Source organism: Dama dama, chromosome 33 (genome assembly GCF_033118175.1).
Source record: "Dama dama isolate Ldn47 chromosome 33, ASM3311817v1, whole genome shotgun sequence".
NCBI lineage: Eukaryota > Metazoa > Chordata > Mammalia > Artiodactyla > Cervidae > Dama > Dama dama.
Window position 1 is genome coordinate 26,572,375 of NC_083713.1, and position 17,607 is coordinate 26,589,981.

The 17,607-nt window shown below is 39.2% G+C and overlaps 1 protein-coding gene across 5 annotated transcripts in view; it reads right to left on the bottom strand.

The window, feature by feature from the left end:
* The window catches only part of MAP3K20 (mitogen-activated protein kinase kinase kinase 20), a 164,348-nt gene that overhangs the window by 91,152 nt on the left and 55,589 nt on the right, over nt 1-17,607 (bottom strand). The window contains exon 1 of one of the 5 annotated variants that reach the window (XM_061135599.1): nt 244-453. The exons of the other annotated variants lie outside the window; for them this stretch is intronic. The gene's annotated coding sequence lies outside the window, so the exon portion shown is untranslated. Of the gene's footprint in view, nt 1-243; nt 454-17,607 lie in introns of those variants that run through there. 5 annotated transcript variants of the gene reach the window in all.

Below are 17,607 nucleotides of genomic sequence, written 5' to 3' on the forward strand. Positions count from 1 at the left end.
TGACTGAAGAAATTGAGCACGCACTAGGTAGTAAAAAGAATCATAACTGATTTAAAATTTCCACTATTTCCCAAATTCTTTACAATAGCCTCTATAATTTTTAATCAGAAAAAACAGTACAAGCATGTTATCCATAATATGTATGACTAGAGCATATAAATATAACATTTAAAATATTGATTTGCATGGAAATTTTGATTTTCCCTAGGATTGGATCAGAAAAAGGTAAAATTCTTTCCTTACCTCCCCAGAACTACTCTAGGTATATAAGGACTAGTTTAGTTGATCTCTGAGCTATGAGTTTCTCCAGACATGCATCCAGAACAGACATCTCCTGGGTTATTCCTGAAGAAGTCCATAAACTCTGAGAGGCCGTGAGACATAAGTCTGGACACTGAGTACACCTACTCAGACTCGGGTTCAGTGTTTTATTAAATGATCTTCCTCTCCCTTCTGACATTTGTTCTCGTAGCCCACTGCTCTTCAAAGAAGCCTTACTTGTCTTGCACCATGCCTAGTATAAAACCACATGAGGGAGAAAGGTCATATGCTTTATACAGCTGAAGCTCAATAATATTTGAAGGGTGGATGAACAAATAGTATTTGACAATAATGAAATTAAGTGTGTTCAAATAACTGCCACGGTAAGAGCTCATGTAAGGTAAATGTTTACTCTGAACAGGCAGGGAGAAGAGTAAAATGCCTGTGGGTGTGGATTTGCTTCACTATTCATTCTGTTCTTTTACATGCATAAGGGTTACTTCAGGCTATTATTTCGTAAGAATGCCAATCAATCAATTATACAACTACAGTAGAAGCTACATTGAAATTTGTGTTCATGAGCCCTTTGTTGATTTGAACTTTCAGGATAAAGTTGGACAGCTACAAGTTGCCTCTTGCAGTCCATGACAATCAAATAAGCAAAATTTCAGGCCCTCATTGAACTTTTTCAGATATAGAATGGAGAAGCTTGCTTAATCTTAAACCTTTTGCTTCCAGTTTTCTACCCAATGCATTGGTACCATTTATATTTCCAAAATCACCTCTGCAAGTAAGCCATCTTCTTATGAAGTCCACACCTTCCCCACACCATACCCACTGTAGCAGACCTCCTGAATAATGGAGCCCTGCTTCTCAGTAGGGGGGCTACATTTCACACACGCTTTCTGCATAGGCTGAATGTGTTCCCTTAAAATCCATATGTTGAAACCTGACCCCCAAAGTGATGATATAAGGAGGTGGGACCTGTAAAAGTTGATGAGGGTAGAGCCTCATGAATGGAATCAGCGCCCTTATAAAGGAGCTCCCTCACCCCTTCCTTCTGCCACATGAGGACACCACATGAAGATGGCCAACTGTGAACCAGGAAGTAGGTTCTCACCAGAAATCAACTCTGCTAACAACTTGATCTCGGACTTCCCAACCTCCAGAACTTATGAGTGTGTTTGTTGTTTATAAGTCATCCCATCTTCAGTATTCTGTTACAGCATCCTGAATGGACTAAGGCAGCACTCTTCCTAGGCTTGGGCCAACATCACAAAACTCTACAACTGAACCAGGCTTCTAAAGAACAGGATGGGTTTGAAAAGACAATGCCCTTGGTCTTCTCAGTACAGCATACTTCTTATCATTATCCCCACAGAGCCCAGAGCTATTGTACTTCGCAGCAGAATGTAAGGCACGAGGGGAAATACTTGATTTAAAAATTCCAAAAACAGGGACTTCTCTGGTGGACCAGTGAGTGGTTAAGAAATCTCCAGCCAATGCAGGGGACCTGGGTTCGATCCCTGGTCTGGGAAGATCCCACAAGCTGTGAAGCAACTAAGTCTGTGAGCCACAATTACTGAACTGAGCTCTGAATAAAGCTTGTGCTTTGCAACAAGAAAAACCACCACAGCAAGAAGCCCCCACACCACAACTGGAGAAAGCCCATGGCACAAGGAAGACTTAGTGCAGCCAAAAAAACAAACAAACCCTAAAACAGTAATGTATAAAGTCAAAACATCCTGCTTTTTCAGGCAAGAAGTAGGTAGACATTCTCTTCTGTTTCAGGCTCTGATTATAAAGATAACTGAGGCAGAATGCACTCTCTAAGTAATCAGAAGATTTACATGTGTCAGATCACAAGAACCAGTGTCAAAAACAAAAACAAAAAGTTGTTTACTTCATTGCATTTTTACTCCAAGAATACTATTTTAGGGTCATTTTCCTAAAGTAAAAACTTGATTTCTCGCAAAATGGAAAACCAACTCCCACTTCTAAAAACTCAGTGCTATAGAACAACATTAAAAATAGGCTAGGATGATTTTCAATTCTGTATTTAATCACCAGAGTCATACCCAGGTCATGCTCTGAATCACTTTTAGGCTTAATGAGACCCATTCAATAACACAGGCACACGACAAGCAGCAAATCTCTCAGTTCTGTAGGTTCTCTTTCAAATGCTGCCCTTTAGGTATTCAGGGAAATAAAGGATAAACAAACTGAATTCAGGTTCCATAATATAATACAGCCTATATTCCTCAGTGTCATGAAGATGTTTCTTTGGAAGAAAAATGGCTAGAAATACTAAGAAGGAAAAATAAACTAGTCATTCTGCTCACTCTACGTGAACAGCTGAGATGGAGTCAAGCGGGATGCATTACAAACGTCACTGGTGCTGGGAAGTCTTTATTGCTCAATGGTCTTCCTGGTGGGTTGCAGGAGACTTACCACGTGCAACTACTGGGACAGCTGCCTGGGCTCCGTTCCAGGGATCAGGCTGCTCTCCAGTTAAGTATATACCCAACTAAGGACAGACTAACCTGGCAGGATGGAAGGCTGACTAAAACTGAATGAAATAAATACTGAAGATTTAAGGACAGGAATGTAAGAGATATCCCAAGGTATAAAAGACTGAAAGATTTTAGATTCTTCATGCTCAACAACAGAAGGTCACTGTGATGACATGAAAAAGTCAGATATATTGTAAACTTGTATTCAGTTTGGATAACAAAAGCACATTCAAGCACTCAACTTTCCACTAAACAACTTATGTAACTTGGTCAAAGAGATCACTTGGGGCTAAACTTACACAGAAAACCTCCCCAAAGAAAGCCGTTGAATAAGACTTGAAGTATGAATTAATGAAGGATTAGGCTTTTAAAAAAATAATAAAACACAATATAATGTAATCAAAACTAGGTCAGTGGAAATTTAAATTCTAATTCCAAAATGGATGGCCCTGGAGCCACCTGGTTACTCGGAACCTTGTTTCTTCCTAGAAAATTATTTTGCTGGACAAAATTATCTTCCAGATTCCTTCATGCTTTAAATTTCTATCCATTTCTATTAAAAAAAAAAAAAACCCAACTTGATGTATTTCTAACAGTTGCTTTACTCAGAGTGGGTCCTCGATAGATATGTGGTACATGGAACTGAGGTCATTAACTCTGGTGTATTAAGATACCCTCTGGAGTCAAACAGGCTGGAGGCAGGAATCTTGGCTATGCCTCCTATAAGCTGGGCGACTTAGAGGAAGCCTCTCTAGGCTCCAATCTCCTTAAGGGAGAACAGAAATCCTACCCTAGTGTCTAGAAATTCCAGGTATTTAACCAATGATAATTCCTTTCTCTGATGGTCTTCCCTTTCCTTTTTAACCAGTTTATCATTCAGAGTCAAGTCAAGCTTACGAGCAAAGATGAGATTTCTTCCACATTGGATTCCACTTTCATAATTGGCTTGTATTAGTTAGCTTTATGTATTTATCATATTTGACTTTCCATGTTTATGTGTGCTGTGTTGTGCTCAGTTGCTCAGTTGTGTCTGACTTTTTGTGCGACCCTATGGACTGTACGCCCCCAGGCTCTTCTGTCCATGGGATTCTCCAGGCAAGAATGCTGGATCTCCCGCACCCAGGTATGGAACCCACATCTCCTGCATTTCCTGTATTGCAGATGGATTCTTCACCCACCCCCTTTAAAAAAAAATACAATAAAAATGAGTCCTTTCATCTAAATATTTTTTTTATCAAAAGCTGCCTTTGCTCAAAGAGATTCTAGTTTGCAGACTTCTATACAAAAACTGCTTGTATGCACTGTCTACTGTGCCAAGCAATTCATATAGACAGCTTTTTAAAATAATATTTATATTAGTCTTATAATATTTTATATTATTTTATACAAATATTTTATTTATTTGGCTGCTCCCAGTCTTAGTTGTGGCATGTGGGGACCTCATTCCCTGACCAGGGGTCAAAATTGGGCCCTCTGCACTGGGAATCTTAGCCACTCAACCACTACAGAAGCTCTTCTGTTGTTTTTTTTTGGGGGGGGGCTGTACTGGGTCTTAATTGCTGTGTGTGGGCTTCTCTATTGCAGTGAACAGCGGCTACTCTTTAGTTGTGGTGCACGGACTTTCCATTGAAGTGGCTTCTCTTGTTGCAGAGCACAGGCTCTAGGCTCGTAGGGTCAGTAGTTGTGGCTCATGGGCTTAGCTGCTCTGCGGCATGTGGGATTCTTCCTGGACCAGGGATCAAACCCATGTCCCCTGCACTGGCAGGAGAATTCCTAATCTCTGGACCAACAGGGAAGTCACCATCCACTTGTTTTTATTTCAGTTTGTGATCTTGCTCTTTTATTCTGAAGTGTTTTATATTTGCTGTGAATACATTTGCTAATGTTATTTAATGGCTTAGATTAATCCAAGCCCACCAGGCTCTTCGGTCCATGGAATTCTCCAGGCCAGAATACTGGGGTGGGTTGCCATGCCCTCCTCCAGAGGATCTTCCCAATCCAGGGATCAAACCCAGGTCTCCCGCATTGTAGGCGAATTCTTTATTGTCTGAACCACCAGGGAAGCCCAGATTAATCTAGAGAACCAAAACATTATATAAATATATTTCTAAACCATTTGCATGCTTTTTTTGAGCAGAGGTATTTATTTATCTGTATTTTAAATATATGTGGTATGAAGAAATTAAAGGAAGAAATGGAAAGGGTAGTTAAAGAACCTGATAAAAATAATCAAATTTCAGAAAGGAGAGTAATGCAAACATTATTCTGTCTGGTGATGATATATGCAATTGGTAGACTGACCTTTTAAAGCCTCAAAGCAAATCACGAGTGAGTGCCTTCTACTATTGCAGAGAAATTTAAAAACTTGCCTAAGGGCACAAAAAACGGCAAAGCCATATTTTTAACACAGACTGTCTTATGTCAAAGCTCTGTTTATAATCACTAAACCCTCCCACTTTACTTTACAAACCTAACTTGAATACAGAATGGGATGTTAGTTTATAGAACATCTGAAAATTATAATAGACCTAAAAAAATGCCAAAACTCTCTAGTTAGTTACAGACATGTGAGAAACAACTCTTCATCAACTCCCCTTAGGGCCTCAGCCACTGCCTCCACTGTAAGATTTCCAAGCCTTCCTGACACTTAATTGGGCAAGATCAAGTCAAGAACCAAGATGTAATTCTCACTAGGCCATCAGGCCAGCGAGCAATGACCAAATTTATAGTTAATAAAACCAGTTAATTGCACAGCATGAAGCACCCTCTCTCTATGTAAAAATTACATGGTTAAGAATTTTGAGCAACTCTCACAATCTGATTAGTTAAGTGCTTTATAATATTACTCTACAGTGCAACAGAGTTTGATTATTTATATCCCATAAGAGAAATGTTTGCTACATTTATTATGGAAATCTGCAAAATCATTTAGAAGAATTCAGGCAAATTTAATTTTTAAATAGTCTGAAAAGTCCTTTCACATCTTATAGACTCCAATTAGACAGCATCTTGAATACCTGGATTCTTCCATTTAATGATTTCACTATTTCTGGGTTCTGTCAGCATACTCAAACAATAACTAATGACAAAGGCACATATGTGATATCTGCCAGACTACAGAGTGACAAAAAAGTGCCAAACCTCAACAAGTATATGGTAAAAAATAACCTCGAATCATAGACTCTTAAGATGATTTCTCCCCTAAAGATTTAAAGAAGAGATAGCCTCCATTTACGTAAACTCTCCCATATTAATAACCATCACCACCACCACCACCACAATCTTTCTTTTCACTAACCTTCATGCTGAAATCTAAGTCCTTCTTTGTGTTCAGTAGAGATAGTAAGTAAAAGATAACATCTGAAGGCTAATTTTCATATTACACTACATTATAGGTTTTTCTAAGCCTAGACTCCGGCAGTTGGTGATGGACAGAGAGGCCTGGCATGCTGCAGTTCATGGGGTCACAAAGAGTCAGACACGACTGAGCAACTGAACTGAACTGAACTGAAGCCTAAAGCTGGATGAATCACAAGCTGGAATCAAGACTGCCAGGAGAAATATCAACAGCCTCAGACATGCAGATGACACCATTCTAATAGCAAAAAGTGAAGAACTAAAGAGCCTCTTGATGGTGAAAAAAGAAAATGAAAAAGCTGGCTTAAAATGCAAAATTCAGAAAATGAAGATCATGGCATCTGGCCTCATCACTTCATTGTAAACAGAAGGGGGAAAAGTGGAAGAAGTGACAGATTTTATTTTCTTGGGCTCCAAAATCACCACAGATGGGACTGTGGTCATGAAACTAAAATACCCTTGATCCTTGGAAGGAAAGCAATGACAAACCTAGACAGCATATTAAAAAGCAGAGACATCACTTTGTCAACAAGGGTCCCTATAGTCAAAGCTATGGTTTTGCCAGTAGTCATGTACAGATGCAAGAGTTGGACCATCAAAAAGGCTGAGTGCGGAAGAATTGATGCCTTTGAACTGTGTTGGTGGAGAAGACTCTGGACAGCTGGACAGTTCCTTGGACAGCAAGGAGATCAAACCAGTCAATCCTAAAGGAAATCAATCCTGAATATTCATTCTAAGGACTCATGCTGAAGCTGAAGCTCCAATACTGTGGCCCTGATGCAAAGAGCTGACTCACTGGAAAAGACCCTGATGCTGGGGAAAAATTGAAGGCAAAGGCAGAAGGGGGTGGCAGAGCATGAGATGGTTAGATAGCATCACCAACTCAATGGACATGAATTAGAAAAAACTCTGGGAGATAGTGGAGGACAGAGGAGACTGGTATGCTGCAGTCCATGGGGTTGCAAAGAGTTGGATATGACTTAGCAACTAAACAAGTCTAAAAACTCTGCTGCTGCTGCTAAGTCACTTCAGTCATGTCCGACTCTGTGCAACCCCATAGACGTCAGCCCACCAGCCTCCCCCGTCCCTGGGATTCTTCAGGCAAGAACACTGGAGTGGGTTGCCATTTCCTTCGCCATTTTCACTAAAACTCTAATTCTTATCAATTTTCTTGACATGTCTTATTTTTCAATTTTTAGGGGTTATTTTACCTAAATTTATGCAAAAGTATCAATCATTCTAAAAATATATTCAAGTAACTGGTAGAGCCACCTGACTGAATATATTCACTTTTCAGCCCAATATTGGGGTATGGTGTAAACTTGGTTACTATGGCTCTCCTCAAAACCATCTTTATATTCCTCTGATCCAAAAGAAAATTTTTTATGTTTTTAGCTTCAATCATATAAAGTTATAATTTAAGTATAATCATCTTCAGTTCAGTTAAGTCACTCAGTTGTGTCTGACTCTTTGCGACCCCATGGACTGCAGCACTCCAGGCTTCCTTGTCTATCTCCAACTCCCAGAGCTTGCTCAAACTCATGTCAATCAGGTCGGTGATGCCATCCAACCATCTCATCCTCTGTTGTCCCCTTCTCCCACCTTCAATCTTTCCCAGCATCAGGGTCTTTTCTAATGAGTCAGCCCTTAGCATCAGGTGGCCAAAGTATTAAAGCTTCAGCATCAGCACCAGTCCTTCCAATGAATATTCAGGATTGATTTCCTTCAGGATTGACTGACTTGATCTCCTTGCAGTCCAAGAGACTCTCAAGAGTCTTCTCCAACACCACAGTTCAAAAGCATCAATTCTTCAGCACTCAGTTTTCTTTATGGTCCAGCTCTCACATCCATACATGACTATTAGAAAAACCATAGCTTTGACTAGACAGACCTTTGTTGGCAAAGTAGCTTCTCTGCTTTCTAATATGCTATCTAGGTTGGTCATAGCTTTCCTTCCAAGGAACAAGTGTCTTTTAATTTCATGGCTGCTGTCACCATCTGCAGTGATTTTGAAGCCCAAGAATATAAAGTCTCTCACTGTTTCCATTGTTTCCCCATCTATTTGCCATGAAGTGATGGGACCGGATGCCATGATCTTCGTTTTTTTGAACGTTGAGTTTTAAGCCAGTTTTTTCACTGTCCTCTTTCACTTTCATCAGGAGGCTCTTTAGTTCCTCTTTGCTTTCTGCCATAAGGGTGGTGTTATCTCCATATCTGAGGTTATTGATATTTCTCCTGGCAATCTTGATTCCAGCTAAGGCTTCATCCAGCCCAGCATTTTGCATGATGTACTTTGCATATAAGTTAAATAAGCAGGGTGATGATATACAGCCTTGACATACTCATTTCCCAATTTGGAACCAGTCTTTTGAAGCCTGGCTTGGAGAATTTTGAGCATTACTTTGCTAGTGTCTGAGATGAGTGCAATTGTGCAATAGTTTGAACATTCTTTGGCATTGCCTTTCTTTGGGACTGGAATGAAAACTGACCTTTTCCAGTCCTGTGGCCACTGCTGAGTTTTCCAAATTTGCTGGCATGTTGAGTGCAGCACTTTCACAGCATCATCTTTGAGGATTTGAAATAGTTCAGCTGGGACTCCATCACTTTCACTAGTTTTGTCTGTAGTGATGCTTCCTAAGGCCCACTTGACTTTGCATTCCAGGATGTCTGTCTCTAGGTGAGTAATCACACCATCATGGTTATCTGGGTCATGAAGATCTTTTTTGTATAGTTCTTCTGTGTATTCTTGCCACCTCTTCTTAATTTCTTCTGCTTCTGTTAGGTCCATACCATTTCTGTCCTTTACTGTGCCCATCTTTGCATGAAATGTTCCCTCGGTATCTCTAATTTTCTTGAAGAGATCTCTAGTCTTTCCCATTCTATTGTTTTCCTCTATTTCTTTGCATTGATCACTGAGGAAGACTTTCTTATCTCTCCTTGCTATTCTTTGGAACTCTGCATTCAGATGGGTATATCTTTCCTTTTCTCCTTTGCCTTTCATGTCTCTTCTTTTCTCAGCTATTTCTAAGGCCTCCACAGACAACCATTTTGTCTTTTCGCCTTTCATTTTCTTGGGGATGATTCTGATTACCACCTCCTGTACAATGTTATGAACCTCCATCCATAGTTCTTCAGGCACTCTATCAGATATAATCCCTTGAATCTATCTGGTCTTAGTAAAAGGAATATTTGTGATTTTCCTGAACTGGTTGGTTTTTAATTCCCATTGCTCAACAACCTATCATGTTACATTTTTCAAGTTGATTGCTAGAAAGCTTAGCCACAAATTTGTTGCTTATATCTAGAAAGAATAAAGAACCTCATGAGTGTGTTTTTATCATACTATTTTCATTTCTGTCCATTTTGTTTTTTTACCATATTTTCCCTTTGCCCCATTTTCCTATTTTAATTTTTAAATCTCACAATTTGTATTTTTATTAGCTGCCTTAAATCATTTTAACAATGAAGCCATAAAATAAAATAGTATTTCGTATTGTATCTCAAGTTGGACTCTTCAAGATAAGACTCCAGGGTCCACAGATAGACCCCTGGTGGCCCATCAGAAAACTCAAAGAAACACTGGTCTATTTGAAGGGTTACCTCTTGGTTACTTCTCTGTGCACAAAGATACTCTCTCCTTCACTTTTTCTCCTCCAGCAGCCTTCACTAGCATTCTGCTTTAGCAATTTATGACCATCCTTAGATCTTTCTATTACCCACCCATCTCAAACTTAGAAGGCCCCTTTTTACCTTAACCTTTTAGCCTTATTCCCCTTAAACCTGCTCTTCAGTTGATCTTATTGAGGTCTCTAGTCCCTTAATTCCTTTCAGTTTTCCCTCTCTAATTAACTGGTTCTATGGAAAGAAAGTGAAAGTTGCTCAGTCATGTTTGACTCTTTGTGACCCCATGGACTATACAGTCCATGGAATTCTCCAGGCCAGAATACTGGAATGGGTGGCCTTTCCCTTCTCCAGGGGACCTTCCTAACCCAGGGATCGAACCCAGGTCTCCTACAATGTAGGTGGATTCTTCACCAGCTGAGCCACAAGAGAAGCCCCATTGTGGCTTCTTTCTATTGAAAGAAACAGAGATCCAAAATGACAGTAGTTAAACAAGTAGCTCACATTGTCTCAGAACATGAAGGCTGCGGGGAGCCCAGCATGGCAGCTCCACAATGATTGGTACCGTCTGCCTCACCGTCCTTCACACTAGTTTACATCCTCAAGGTTACCAGATGGCCACAACACAACGCCTGAGGTTCTAAGCCTTTATATTCATACTGGAGGCAGCAGGAAAGAGGAAAGGGTATAAGGGCATTCTCTTAGGTCAGCTTTCTTTAAAGAGCGCTCTCAGCAATCCTATCCAAAGAGTTCTGTTTACATCTCCATTTACTGAACACTAGAAGGCTGTAGCAGTAATTTCAAGTATCTCCAATTTCCTCCCTTCTTCATTCTCTGTTCACTCAACAAACATTTACTGAGTATTTCTGTGCCAGGCACTATTTTTTGGGGGCTGAGGATAGTGATGGACAAGATAGCAAAGCCCTTGCCTTCACAGAGCTTACAATTTAGAGAGGAAGACAGACAATGATGATATCAAGTAATAAACAAGATAATCTTTATGAGTTATCTACAATAAACCTTGACTCTACTCATGGCCTTTAGGTACTCTTGCCTTTTTGTCTCAGATCACTATGGATGCTCTACACCCGAGAAACAGGCATAACTGCCCTCAGTATTCCTTCCTTACAGTTCCTGCCTTTCTGTCTCCGAGAAAAAGGTATCCTTCCTTCCCAGATCTTACACTGACGTCCGTGCTCTTTTTTTTTTCCCCACCTGTGCTTTTTATATCTCCCCTTTTCACTCAGGACATATAATCCATCAATTATATCCTTTCTGGAACAATCTCTTTCTAGTTCTATCCTCTAGGCCTAAAAAATGCTTGAGTTTCACCTCTCCAAGAAACAAACAACTTTTCTTGACCCTTTTCTCAAACTACTTTTCTAAACATCAAAACGTCTTGAAATAATACTTTTCACTAAGTTCTGTTTCTTTGCTTTTTATTCATTTCTTAATCCCATTATATTTGGCTGGATTTTTATTCTATTGTTAAAGTTTCCCTAGCTAATTCTGAATTCTGATCTTTTCTTTTAAATGCCCTTTATGGGTTCTATTCTGAGTTTTTCAGTTAAATATAACCTCCCCTGAACATTCTGATAAAGTCCCTTAGATCTATACCTGTGCTATTTCCTGGTATGAATGAAATCAAGCAAGAGACACAGGCATCCTAAGTTATATAAAAATAAAATAAACCCCTACTATCAAGGCTCACACAATAGAGGGGAAAAATAAAAGTGCATAATAACAATATGCAACACAATGATTATAAGAAATAGAAAGTGTTGTGGAGGACCCATATAGAGATTAGGTGAAGCTGGGGGTAATGGAAAGCTTCAATTAGACAATGGAAAATGAACTAGGCTTTAATTTATAGCTAGAGAAGGCTTGGCATTCCAAGAAAGGGAATAGCAAGAACTTGGGTAGAGACAGCATGGGGCAGCATGTTTGAGACAGTAGCACTTCTGTTTGCTTGGAATGTGGAGTATACGTAGGAGAACACAGATAGGTAAAGGAATTACAAGCCTAGCTAAGAAGCAGTGAAGGCAAGATTCAAACCAGGTAGCCTGGTTGTAAAGCCTATGATTTCCACCATGACACAGAACATCCTCTCTCACAAATGAATGTCAATTTTCAAAATCACATAGATGTACATGTTCTATACATGCACACAGATGTACATGCACACACATTTCTGTATGTTACAAAAGGATAAACAAACTCACCTGTGACTATACATATACATAACAGAGTAAATACTTTTACATATTTATTTGATCTGAGTATAGAAAGAACTCTAGAATCAGAATCAAGAGACCTAATTTAGCCTTGGTTCTGACACTCAAAGGCTATGTGATTCACGGCCTCAGCTCACCTACTGATAAAATGTCAAAATTTGGAGGTAAAAAGGACCAAATGAATGATCTGCTGCTGCTGCTGCTGCTAAGTCGCTTAAATTGTGTCCGACTCTGTGCGACCCCATAGACGGCAGCCCACCAGGCTCCCCCATCCCTGGGATTCTCCAGGTAAGAACACTGGAGTGGGTTGCCATTTCTTCCTCCAATGCATGAAAGTGAAAAGTGAAAGTGAAGTCGTTCAGTCGTGTCCAACTCGTAGCGACCCCCTGGACTGCAGCCCACCAGGCTCCTCCGTCCATGGGATTTTCCAGGCAAGAGTACTAGAGTGGGGTGCCATTGTCTTCTCCGAAATGAATGATCTAAAGTCCCTTAAATTCTAGCTTCCTGACTTAAACCAGACTAAATTGATATGGGGTGGGCCCCAGGCACAGGTGTGCCTTAGAAGCTTCCCTGGTGAGTCTAATGTGCACTGGCCTCGACAGTGGTTCTGTGGCAGCTAAACTGTGGCCTCATTACTTAGGAGCTGGAAATGCTGGGGCTGAATTTCAACTTTATCATGTCTAAACTGTGTGGCCTTGCAAGTCCCTCAATATCATTGAACTTGCTGTCATCTCTAAAATAACAAAATCAGTTATCTATTTAAGCAGCTGTGAGGGCCAAATATACCTGGAAAGTACATGCTGGGCACCTGGTTTACTTCAATAAATCATTCCTCAATAAATCATTCCTAGAGTGAACAAAGAAAAGTTGTTTAGAAGATACACAGAACTGATCATGGACACAGAGAACACCTGCTAGAACTATGAACTTCTGGAAAACAGATCCAAAGATTGACAGCGAGAGCACAGTGAAACTCACAAAAGGAGACAAGAGGCCAAAACACAGGTCTGGGCAGAACAGTGACCGAAGACCAGAGAGAGTCTAGTGAATACAGTACTGGGAGACAGTGACGGCATCTGTCATCCTACAAACTCAGGTAACACCACAGCTGCCGGAAGACTCTAAATCCAAAGACCAAAATATACCAAAGATGACCACAAGTTGTTAAGCCTGGTTCTTCTAATCTCTAAACAAATCTTACAGTTCCCTACTCTTTTAAAAATAAAGTGCCAAGCTGAAAGAAAGTGAACATTACTTCTCTTTGCCACACTCAGGGTAAGGAATCCAGCTTAACCATCATTAGCCTCACAATCACCACGTTTGCAGAAAGAATGAGAACTTGGTGGGGCTGTTCTTGTGTTTCTATTTCCTGCCCATGCTCAGATCTCCGGGTCAGGGTCACAGAGGACCACGCCACACCATTATTCTTTTTCAGAACAGCTGCCTCTGGCCCTGGCTGTCATTCATCGTAATGAGATTTCTGTTGTGTTAGTGTAATCAAATGAGCCCAATGTATGTACGAGACCCTCCATTCAAATATGGAAGGACTACTGGCTCAAAGTCAATCAGAAAAATATTTCTGAGTTATCTTTCCAGGAGTGAACATCCATCACAATGATCTATCATCTGTAAAGTAAGGGTATTACCTCCCAGCACTAAAGACTATTGGGAGAATGGTGGCATGGAGCCAAATACAGGCATGGGCGGCACCAGAAAGGCAAGGACTAGGGTTTTAGGTTCTGGTTTTTCACTAACTCCCCTATGTGCCACTCAGCAAGTCACTTGGCCTTTCAAACATTAGGAATCTGTGGAATTGGGGATAATAAAAACTTTCAAAATTTTTACTTTGGAATAATTTTTAGATTCAGAGAAAAGCTGTTTAGAGTATTTAGAGTCACAGAAAAAAAGAGGCCTTGTAGAGCCCTAGTCCAGTTAATATAATATCTTATATTACTGTAGTACATCACTATTAACCAAACTCCAGACTTTGTTTGGATTTCACCTGTTGCTCCGTGAATGTCCTCTTTGTGGTCTAGGACCCTCTCCAGAGGGTTCACATCACATTTAGTTGTTATACCTCCCTAGTCTTCTCTAGTTTCATATCACAGGGTTTTAATACAAATCAAATAAATGTGAAAACACTTTGTAAAATGAAAAGGAATATTAGAATATGATTTACTATTGTTAGGCATTAAATGAGTCCAGGCATATAAAGCACCAAGAAAACTGGACTTTATTAAGCCCCAAATATAGGTTATTAGCATTATTATTACAAATTTTTATACCCATTTCCTTCTCCAGGGGATCTTCCTGACCCAGGGATATTGCATTGGCAGGTGGATTCTTTACCACAGAGCCAGCTGGGAAGTAGAAAGAGTACTAGTACTGTTAAAAATGCAGAGGGAAAAAAAAATCAATCTGTTAAGTCATTCATAAGCTGAGGTTTTTCATAAAATAAGATTGTAGGGAGGAGAAATTTTTTGCTTTTTTACTTTTTACACAGTATAATGTTTGATTTTTTAAAAAACATTTATCACCTTCTTAATATAAAAAGTAAAATATAGAAAATAAATATAACATGGAAATGTCTGGTTTTAAGTATAGCAGGGTCATAGTGAGCAAGTGGACAAAAGTATAAACATTAAAAAGAGGTATGATACTGAAGTGTATAGAATATAATATCTAGGGCTCTATTTTTCTATTATTAGTATATTATATCCAATTGGGTTCTTCACTTAAGTAAGAACTAGTCACTTTAAAACTAGGAAGAGATTCCAAAAATGAAGAAAAAACTTTAAAAAACTGACAGACAACTAAAAAACTACAATAAATGACACTCTATTACTTATAATTACAAGTTAGGGGACAATTAAATGCTTAATAAATGCCATTTGGTAAGAGTTTTCTGATGAGTATAATTTTATAGTGTTACTTTATTCTTTTTATGACTGACCAAAGATGTACTGTTAGCATGTGGTACAGACTCAGAAAAACTCAGAGAAGAACTCTGGGATGGTCACAGTTTTCCAAAGGTGAAGGTTCCAGGAGCATTGAGAATGTTCCAGTGAGTTCTCTAGCAGTGATAATCAGAATTCAAACAGATGCTCAATGCCCATCTGTGGCAGGAATTTTGCAGAGGAGATCCAGGCATCTAGAATATTGTCAATTAAGGTCTTTTCCAAAGCTGAGATTCTATGTCTGGTAAAGAGTACTGGATCCACAGCCAAAAACCCTAAGATTCAGCTCTGGATTCTAAGGTATAATTTTGGGAATCATACTGAACCTGTTTCATCACTTTATATACGGAATGACATAATCAACAGTGCTGCATAAATGGTAAAAGCACTGTCTGAATAATATTATTTATAATCATTTGAGGATAATGCAAGGGATCTAAGATAAAACCTTAACAGAAGTTATTTAAGCCAGCCATGAAGCTGACTTCTGAATGGTAAGGATTACAGAACCCGTTTTCCAGAGAGGCTGCAGAATTTTACATAACATATACAATTCTCAGTCTCCGGGACGGCATAGATACAGTCTTGATCATGAACAAGAAGTTGAATTGTGATTTATGTGGTACTATTTCTTAGTTGATAGAAATACTATGAAGAAGAAAACCAAAATGACCGTTTACCACTAAAGTGTTATCACATGCCTATCATTTAAGCATGTTTAACCTCCTCTCTTACAACAAGCATAGGGCAGGCAATTTAACGTCATTCAAAAAGAATAACAGAAGCAGTAGGAACAGGTGTGCTCCTGACAAGAGCTCCAAACTGGCAAACCAAAGGCCTGGACCCTGCAACTGAATTTACTGCTACCCAACGTAACAGTTCTGAACTTCAAATTACTGATTTTTAAAATGGGGGTTTAGGATTGTTGGACTAAAACAGCTATTAAACTTTCAGTTTGAGTATTATAGTAGATTTCTCAGATAACAGACCTTTTCACAATTATGTGCAAACCTACCTATTAAGCAAAATACCTCCCACAGTATCAATCCTTCATCACCTTTCAAATCTCCTTTCTCTTATTATATTGATGAGACTATGTACAAAATAGCCAAATCTTTATCCACCCATAATTAGGAGTTCACAACACACCACAGTTCATAGTCATGCACACTTCTGGATTTTAAATATTCTAAGATGACAAATCCTTATCAACCTATGTATCTTTTCAAATAAGCTATTTCTCTGAAATAAATGAGGACTGTTAAAGTACAAAGAAACTGCTATGTAATTGTTTAAATAGATTTTTATAGGTTGGTTCGTTGAAGGGCACTCTTATTTTCTTTTACTTAAATCTCACTGCCCAAGAGCCAACAGTCCTAATGTTAGGATATTTTACGTGGATTACAAATTAGTCAGTACTTTAAACGCTAGACAAAATAAAATTTCCTGCTGTTTCTGTTCCTGGATTCCCATTTCGTTCTTCGGACCCACAAATTTTCAACAGAATATAAGATACAATAGTAAAATACTTATTCATTGGAAGAAAGAAAAGAAAGGCAAAAGGAAACACACATATGCCTTTTTTTATTGTTACTTAAACTTACTAGACAATTTCCCTTATATATAAAATTACTCCTCCAGGGGGGAAAAAAAATCTTCTGAAGTAGATATTTTAATTAAGATGGATGCTTCTGTCTTCTGGTGGCTTCAAACTGATACCCACCTTCTCAAACAAGAGAACTCAGGATATCTGTAATTCTCTTCTCTACACACCTGCACCATCCTACATGCCTTGATAACAAAGTGACTGGCAAAATACAAAAGATTTAATACCACCATAATTGCTATTATTCTTCAGGCCAAGTGTTTTGGCAGATTCCTAGTCTAGATTCTGAGAGTACATGGGGGAAATCTGCATGTAAATTTTATGGTAAATGATTATATTTAAAATATTAAAATCTACTGAAGAGCTTAATAAAATCTAACACTTGAACACAACCCAGCGACCAACCCAGGAAATCATGTTTTCCCATGCAAAGTTCACAAACATAGCTATGGATCCATTTCAGGTTGAGAGAGAAAATGGGAAGACGAATCTTCTGAATATTTTCATAGCTACTGCTCCTGAAGAGTGGTGCTCCTTGCAAGAAAAGGATAGAACAAAGATCTTAATGTTGCAGGTCTGAGAGACAGCTACATGAAAACCAGGTATAGTGGTCCCTACCCGAGCAGCTGGCAAACTGCAGGATGGATATGGGCACTCTTCTGCCTAATAAAATCTGAATCAAACACTTTGCATCTCATTCTCCATGTGAGCTTTTTATGCAAACTTCTAAAGTGCAAGGAATCCTGGGGTGGAAGAGCTATTCTGAGAGATTTCACATAGTTCATGTAATTAGGGAAACCACTTCCTTTGATTGTAAGTGTTCAAAACAGCTGAATTTCTCCTATCAAAGGCACTCTGTGATTTGGGTCACCTCTTTTACTTTCTCTTTCATGTGTCTCAGGATGAGAGGTGAAGCTGGAGAGCACATTATTTAGCGGAAAAAAAGATCGTGCTTTTTGTTTTAGGGATTGAACTTACACTATTCAAAAGACTGTCATTTAGACTCTCCCTTTCTTCCTCACCCTCTGTCTCTTTCCTTCTCTAGCCAGGCTCTTCCG